Here is an 8,598-nt window from a genome sequence, read left to right as displayed (position 1 = left end):
GTTCAGGCGTTCCCTTAGCGCTACTAATAAACAAACATTCATTCGTTTGTATGGGAAAAAGGAAAGGGCTGTGTTTAGGGATTTTCCGGCAATTATTCGAATTTTTCTTGCCGTAAAAACCATCCTTGAGCCTCAACGAACATTAAAAAAAAAGAATTGGCAAAATTGGTCCAGGCGTTTTTGAGTTATGCGCTTACCAACACATTTTGCGATTCATTTTTATATGTACTTATATAAGATAAGATAAATGCATCACGAAATAAATACAAAGCAAACGATACGACTTACTTTATCTTCCCTCAAGGGTTTTTTGGAGGGGATAATATATGTACATATGTGCGAGTGTGTTTGCGGGTATTCAATTCCTTTATTCCTCTTCTACTCTTCTAACTGCCTGGCTTCTCGTGCGTGTTGTTGTTTGTATGAATAGTTGTTTTGATTGTTCGCGCCCGTTTTTGTTTTACCTTGTTTGTATTTATGTTTTGCTATAAGTTTTCGCGCCCGATTGTCTTTGCCTTTTGTGGTTTTTATTGTTTTTTGTTTGTTGAAATTGTTTATTCTACTTTGTTTAAAATTCGCGCACAGTGTTTTTGTTTTCTTGTAATATATTGTTACAAAAAGTAGTATTAAGTTGTATTTGTATTACTATATGCATCCCTGATTATGAACAATAGCTGTAGGTATATGGAATAGCATTTGTCTTGTTGTAGACATCTGGCACCACACTGTCTGCTCGTCTAGTTAAACAATTGCTGAGTCTGGCGCCGCGACTGTCTGCTTGCGTCTGGCGCCGTATAGCCGTAAGTTCTGGTAATTTCCAGACGCGATATTCTAGAAGGACACGTCGGCATCAGCGAGAAGTGCGTGGCTATATAAGCCGTGGCAGCGCCAACGTAATCAATCAGTGCTAAGAGTAAACTGTTATAGTGTAGACGAGTTGTGAAATAAAGAGTTGTTGAATTAAATTAAACAGTGTTGATTTTATTTGTCAATCCAGAGATACGAACCTAACAAAGTAAACTAGCAAGAGTAAATTCGTAACAATTGGTGTCAGAAGTGGGATTGTCAAATAATCCAAATTCAAGATGGTTAAATTCGGAGAATTGAGAATTCAGCAATTAAAAAAGGAACTGGAGGAGCGTAATTTGCCGATAAGCGGGCAAAAGGCGGATCTGCAGGCACGATTACGTGAAGCAATGGAAGCGGATGGAATTAATGTCGACGAATTCGAATTTGATGGGCCAGAAACTTCTACAAAGGTAGAAGAAAAAGTAGAAGAACAACGAACATCATCAAGTGTGGACATGAACATGCTGTTAGTGGCTATTAAGCAAATGGCAGAGAATGCAGTGCAAACAGAAAATCGTCTGGCACAGCAAATAGCACAAAATACATCACAAATAGCAGACAATGCAGTGCAAACCGAAAATCGTCTGGCACAGCAAATAACGCAAATAGCTGAAAATACATCACAGTTAGAGTCTCGCCTTACACAACAACATCGTTTGGTACAACAGATTACGGAAAATACTACACAACTACAAAAACAAGTGCAAGAGAAATTTTCAAAATTTGAAGACAAATTAAGCACTTTAAAAAATGACGAAGAAAATTTAAAAGCAGAAGTTCTTCAATTAAGTAATCGTGTGCGAGAACTGCAACTGCATGGCCCTGCACCATCAACAAATAATCAAAGATTGAAGGCACCCACATTCGATGGAAGTATTCCATTTCAAATTTTCAAACTTCAGTTTGAAAAGACAGCAACGGCCAATAACTGGAATGCAGCGGACAAAGTGGCGTCCTTGTTTGTATCATTGAAAGGACCGGCAGCAGAAATCCTTCAGACTATTCCAGACTGTGAACGGGACAACTATGAGGCATTGATGAGTGCGATAGAAAGACGATATGGTAGTGAGCACCGGAAACAAATATACCAGATCGAACTGCAAAATAGGGGTCAGAAGATGAACGAGTCATTGCAAGAGTTCGCAACTGAAATAGAACGACTGGCTCATTTGGCAAATGCAGATGCACCTGTGGATTACATTGAGAGGGTAAAAATTCAATGTTTCATAAATGGAATTCGTGATGTGGACACCAAACGCGCCACATATGCAATGCCAAAAAGAACGTTTGCTGAAACGGTTTCGCACGCCCTCACACAGGAAACAGCTTCCCTACTAAGTAAACCAGCACCCAAAGTACAAAGGGTTGAAATGGAACAACCGGCGCTGATGGAGGAAATATTGAAGACTCTGAAGACAATTGCTGCACCGCGAGTAAATACAACAGGCAGATGTTTCAACTGTAGAAAAGCGGGTCACTTTGCCCGAAATTGCAAGATAAAAGTAAACCCATCAAAATGGAAACAACCAACAGAACACCGAAAGAGGATTCACCACAAAAATCCGGATGCATTATCACATCGCCCTTGTCCACTGGAATTTAAACATTGCTCCAAATCAGAAGGAAAAGAAGGTATAATCGACGTGCGATTACTGAATATAGAACCTGAAGATGATTGGACTCCTCACCGCATCAGAATCAATCAGCTGGAGGACCCTGATCTTGCAAAGCTGATAATAGCCAAAGAAAATGGGGTACGACCACCAAAGGAACAAATAAGTAGCGAGAGTCCAACGGCAAAAGCATATTGGGCCCAATGGAACAGCATAAACCTCGTTAATGGATACCTTCATCGTACCTGGGAAAGCGAAGATGGCAAACAGTCTCGTCTGCTGATCATAGTACCGAAGTCCATGATCCCGAAAGTATTGAAAGAATATCACAATGGACCTAGTGGAGGGCACCTTGGGATTACAAAAACTATAGAGAAGATTAAACAACGGTTCTACTGGATCGGTTGTCGAGATTCCATAGCAGAATGGATAAGTAATTGCGTAGAGTGCATGGCAGCTAAAGGTCCTAAAGCCAAAAGTCGCGGTAGGCTACAACAGTACAACGTGGGATCACCATTTGAACGAGTCGCAATGGATGTTGCAGGTCCGTTCCCAACCAGTACGGCCGGAAACAAATATCTACTGGTTGTCATGGACTATTTCAGTAAATGGCCAGAAGTATATGCCTTACCAAACCAAGAAGCGAAGACAGTAGCCGAAGCGTTTGTAGAAAATTGGGTAACAAGGTTCGGAGTGCCCGTCGAATTACACTCAGATCAAGGCAGGAATTTCGAATCTTCCATTTTCCAAGAAGTCTGTACATTATTGGGCATCCACAAGACACGGACAACAGCGTTACACCCACAATCAGATGGAATGGTGGAGAGATTCAACCGAACGCTCGAAGAACATATGCGGAAAATCGTTGATAAAGATCAACGGAATTGGGACAAGTGCATCCAGATGTTCCTGCTGGCGTATCGTTCAGCGAAGCACGAGACAACTGGTTACACGCCAGCAAAGATTATTTTCGGATCTGATCTGCGACTCCCTGCTGATCTTAAGTTTGGAACGAATCCTACAGCTGTAAGAAATGATGGAGATTATTGTTCTGCCTTAAAGGAAGAAATGAATGAATTGCATCTAATGGTAAGGCAGCATACGCATCTGAAGAGCAATAAGATGAAGGACCGGTTCGATCAAGCGGCAAATTCAAAAGGTTTTGAAGAAGGTGATCTGGTCCTGTTGTACAATCCACTTCGAAAGAAAGGCTTGTCCCCGAAACTGCAGACAGCCTGGGAAGGACCCTATATGGTGATGAAACGACTTAATGACGTGGTATACCGCATACAAAGAAATGGGAAAGCACGATGTAAAATGAAAGTAGTACATTTGGAGAGGCTCGCCCCATTTGGTTCAAGAGGATTTGTGCCTAATCGGGACGATTAGGCTTTAGTGGAGGGCAGTGTTACAAAAAGTAGTATTAAGTTGTATTTGTATTACTATATGCATCCCTGATTATGAACAATAGCTGTAGGTATATGGAATAGCATTTGTCTTGTTGTAGACATCTGGCGCCACACTGTCTGCTCGTCTAGTTAAACAATTGCTGAGTCTGGCGCCGCGATTGTCTGCTTGCGTCTGGCGCCGTATAGCCGTAAGTTCTGGTAATTTCCAGACGCGATATTCTAGAAGGACACGTCGGCATCAGCGAGAAGTGCGTGGCTATATAAGCCGTGGCAGCGCCAACGTAATCAATCAGTGCTAAGAGTAAACTGTTATAGTGTAGACGAGTTGTGAAATAAAGAGTTGTTGAATTAAATTAAACAGTGTTGATTTTATTTGTCAATCCAGAGATACGAACCTAACAAAGTAAACTAGCAAGAGTAAATTCGTAACAATATATTTATATTTTTGTAAATATGTTTGTATTTTTATGTATATTTGTGTTTTCCGCTTGTTTGATTAGGTTCTTAGTTTTCTTTTATGTTTTTGTTAGTTTCTACACTTTGTGTCAGTGCACTTTTTACCGAACTTGGTTTTTTTTTGTTTTGTTTGTTCGTTTTATATGTAAGCACATATGGTTCTGTTTTTTTTTTTTTTTTGTCACTGCACTTTGTTTTATTTGGGTCACTGCATTATATTATGTTCCCGCACTTTATTTTGGTGTTTCTTTGTTTGTTTTATACATATATTTTTTTATGTGTTCGCCACTGCACTGGATATTGTTTTATTTCACCATCGTTATCGCACTTCGTTTGTTTTTTGTCATCAAATCCACTTATTATTGTTATTAAGCCAATTTATGTTAATTATTATTGTTTTTAATTTGACTGTGACAAGCCGAAGGTGCCTTTCGTTAAGGCTCGAAGGACCATGAATAAGCCGGTAACCAGTACAGGTATCCCTACAGGTTTTAATAACAATATAATTTATTATCAAGTCTTTAAATTGTATAATGTTTATTTAAAGCTAAATGATACGTCAAACGCTTTCAAAATTGAATGTTCCTATTGGTTGATCGGGGGGTCGCAATACTAACAACCGCACGCGGGATTGTTGTCGAAAACGAAAATATAAATGTAAAACGAATGATGGTTTCGACGCGGCGCAGCATAGCATGGAATCTCTTGTAGACGAATGTTGATGTGCGAATTGTCCGTAAGTGATTATCCAATTCCTTTTTGTTAGGTTGATGGTGTATGGTGTCGTCGTGCGGTGATAGCTGGCTGAGTGTGGTGGTGTTGTCCTAGGGTGCGCCAGCTTTTCCCAGGACACACACCACCTCTTCGTCGATTTCAAAGCTGATTTCAACAGCACGAAAAGGAGCTGCCCTTATGCCGCGAAGTCTGAATTTGGTATCCCCGCAAAACTAATACGGCTGTGTAAACTGACGTTGAGCAGCACCAAAAGCTCCATCAGGATCGGGAAGGACCTCTCCGAGCCGTTCGATAACAAACAAGGTTTCAGACAAGGGGACTATCGTGCGACTTCTTCAATCTGCTGCTGAAGAAAATAATACGAGCTGCAGAGCTTAATCGAGCCGGTACAATCTTTTATATGCGTATGCCGATGATATTGATATCAACGGCCTCAGCACCTGCGCTGAAAGGTTAGCAAAGCAGATGGGTCTGGCAGTGAATGAGGGCAAGACGAAATATCTTCTGGCATCAAACAAACAGTCGTCGCACTCGCGACTTGGCTCTCACGTTACTGTTGACAGTCATAACTTTGAAATCGTAGATTATTTCGTCTATCTTGGAACCAGCGTAAACACCGCCAACACTGTCAGTCTGGAAATCCAACGCAGGGTAACTCTTGCTAACAGCTACTTCGGACTGAGTAGGCAATTGAGATGCAAAGTCCTCTCTCCACGAACAAAAGCTAAACTCTATAAGTCACTCATAATTCTCGTCCTTCTATATGGTGCAGAGGCTTGGACGATGACAACAACCGATGAGTCGACGTTGCGAGTTTTCGAGAGGAAAGTTCTGCGAAAGATTTATGGTCCTTTGCGCGTTAGTCACGGCGAATATCACATTCGATGGAACGATGAGCTGTATAAGATATATGACGACATTGACATAGTTCAGCGAGTTCTAGCTAGGTCATGTTGTCCGAATGGACGAAAACACTCCAGCTCTGAAAGTATTCGACGCAGTACCCGCCGGGGGAAGCAGAGGAAGACCTCTACTTCGTTGGAAGGACGAAGTGGAGAAGGACCTGGCTTCGCTTGGAATATCCAATTGCCGCTACGTAGCGAAAAAAAGAAACGACTGGCGCGGTGTTGTTAACTCGGCTATAATCGCGAAGCGGTGTCTTCGCCAGTAAAGAAGAAGATATATGATATATTATCGTAGTATCCTAATACTATAAAAAGTTAATACATATTTTACAATAATAATATATGTAAATCACACATTTTATCATTTAAAAGTTTCATATACATCTATCCTGCATATATGTACCTAAGTACAATTCACATTCGAATCAAGATATTATCATTTATTAATAATATAATATGCGCGCGAGTTACATTCCTACACTCTAAACATGAAGTAATAGTATGTATGTAGATTAGAGTGTGCCTTCCCTACTGGCCGCCGTCGCGTGCACATTAAAACCTCCGCACAATAACCACCACAAAAAAAATGATTTTTTTCCATGTAATTTATATGGAAAACAGAAAATTTGAAAGAGGCACCTCTTAATATTAATATTAAGAGCTCATCTTTTGAGTGACTTTTTTTTACACATTTTCGAAAGTTTTGAGCCTGTTTTTCAGTTGAAAAAAAAGGTTGCCTCAGAATGACACACCCTAATGTAGATAGTAAATGCTTAATATTGTACTAACATAGAATTGGGTTCCACATTAGCTTTGTTGTAGAACAAAAGAGTAAGCGTTTTTCGGGTATGCTAACGCCAACTTAACTAAAACATAAATATATTTTATGTACATATATATATAAAATATATATATACATAAATATATACATATGAGTAAACAAGCTAAAATGGGATGATAAAACAGTTAATCCTTATATTAGAAGCGAACTAAAAAAGAATGTTAGTACAGTAAGCATTAGGATAAGTATGTAGTAAGTAAGCTAAGTAATAAGAAATGTAAAGCAAGTCAGTCTTAAGATTCACCTGAATAAAGAAGGACGTCAAAGTTTAAGCTTTTAATTCAGACCATTTCATTTCTGGCGCAGTCGACGGAACTTTGTCTTAAGACAAAGCGAGCTTTAAGCGTAACTTAAAAGTTATTTAGTTCATTTTCCATACTGAAGTTGGAATACTTTTCATCAAAAAAAAAAAATTTTCTATAAAAGACATATGTATATATTTTTCGGCAATTCGACGTTGCCTTCTGAGTGTTACGAAGTTTTTGGTAACTTTCAAACCGGATTATATACTCGAATTATAGAGTATAAAAATAGTGAAAATTTCGTAAACAGTAAAAAAAAACTTTCGATTGTTGTGGTAAAAGTTAATAAAAATTTGGTTAAAAAAAATTGTGGTGTATAAAAATATTTAAAAAAAATTTCGGTTAAACTATTTGCGTATAGTTCGTTTTAGAAAATAACATTTAAAGTTGAAAAGAATAATTAAATTAACTAATTAAATAAACGAGAAAATAATTCATGAACAGTCGACAAAAGCAATTCGACAAAAACCGGGACATCATGGACTCAGAGGAGCTTGCCCAAATAATTAGAAGACAAGAGGAGGTAGCACCAAGCGCAACAACAATAAGAGCAGATACACAGTCAACAGCTACACAACCAGCAGTCGCAGCAGCTCGTTCTTAGTGACGACAAAGTTATAAGTCACTTTCGTCACCTAAAGCCATTCAGCGGGTCAAAGGGTGACAATTTACTCGCCATCATCAACGCCGTTGAAAGAGGTTTTTACTTATGCAACAACAAGTCCCATTTGGAGGAGTTCGTTACAAAAATCGTTGTAAACGAAAAATTAATCGGTGAAGCAGGAAGATGCATTCAACAACTGGCATACAACAGCAACTGGACGGAGGTAAAGCAGCGTTTGAAACAGAGGTACCAACCGGAGGAAACCTACTCGCAAATCTTCAATCGATGCAGAAATATTAAGGTTAGTAATTTAAGAGAACTTTTTGATTTCTTTTTGGACTTCAGTTATAGGCTTAATGAACTATACGAATTTGATGAGGCAAAACCCTCAATATACATATATGCCCATAAATGTAGATAGGGATCTTAGGGATATTTTAATTGAAAAAATTGACGGAAGTTATCGTACTCATTTGAGCGAAAGTGCTACCTTACTCGAAATGTATAACAGCTTTTCAAAATATAGGTTATTAGACGAGAAGAGAGATATTTCCTACAATATTAGGAAACAATATAATCAAAGGACGTTCGAAACTGGTAGATTAAATAATATTAAAGGGAGAAATAATCAAATTACACAAGCCAATAATAGCTATATTAACTATAACCACCAGAACTCAGTGCAGAGTAGACGCTATCCGAACCAAACTATTAGAGAACAATCTAATCAAGTTTCCAACTATAATAACAGACGCTATCCGAACCAAACTATTAGAGAACAATCTAATCAAGTTTCCAACTATAATAACAGATATAATAATTATCAAACCAAATCTAATTCACACATGAGTGTTGATACTCAAAGTGCTAGACCTAGTCGGACC

At 38.8% G+C, this 8,598-nt stretch overlaps 1 protein-coding gene across 2 annotated transcripts in view; it reads left to right on the top strand.

The window, feature by feature from the left end:
- The first annotated feature begins 591 nt into the window (after positions 1 to 591).
- Positions 592 to 8,598, top strand: part of LOC125780378 (uncharacterized) — a 60,450-nt gene continuing 52,443 nt past the window's right edge. Inside the window, exon 1 of one of the 2 annotated variants that reach the window (XM_049462678.1) lies at positions 592 to 680. The gene's annotated coding sequence lies outside the window, so the exon portion shown is untranslated. Of the gene's footprint in view, positions 681 to 3,714; positions 3,940 to 8,598 lie in introns of those variants that run through there. The other variant, XM_049462677.1, reaches the window with a different exon arrangement.

The sequence above is a fragment of the Bactrocera dorsalis genome, chromosome 1 (assembly GCF_023373825.1).
Source record: "Bactrocera dorsalis isolate Fly_Bdor chromosome 1, ASM2337382v1, whole genome shotgun sequence".
In the NCBI taxonomy this organism is placed as follows: Eukaryota; Metazoa; Arthropoda; class Insecta; order Diptera; family Tephritidae; genus Bactrocera; species Bactrocera dorsalis.
Note: the sequence above shows the minus strand (reverse complement) of the source record. Positions and strands in the feature narration are given on the sequence as shown.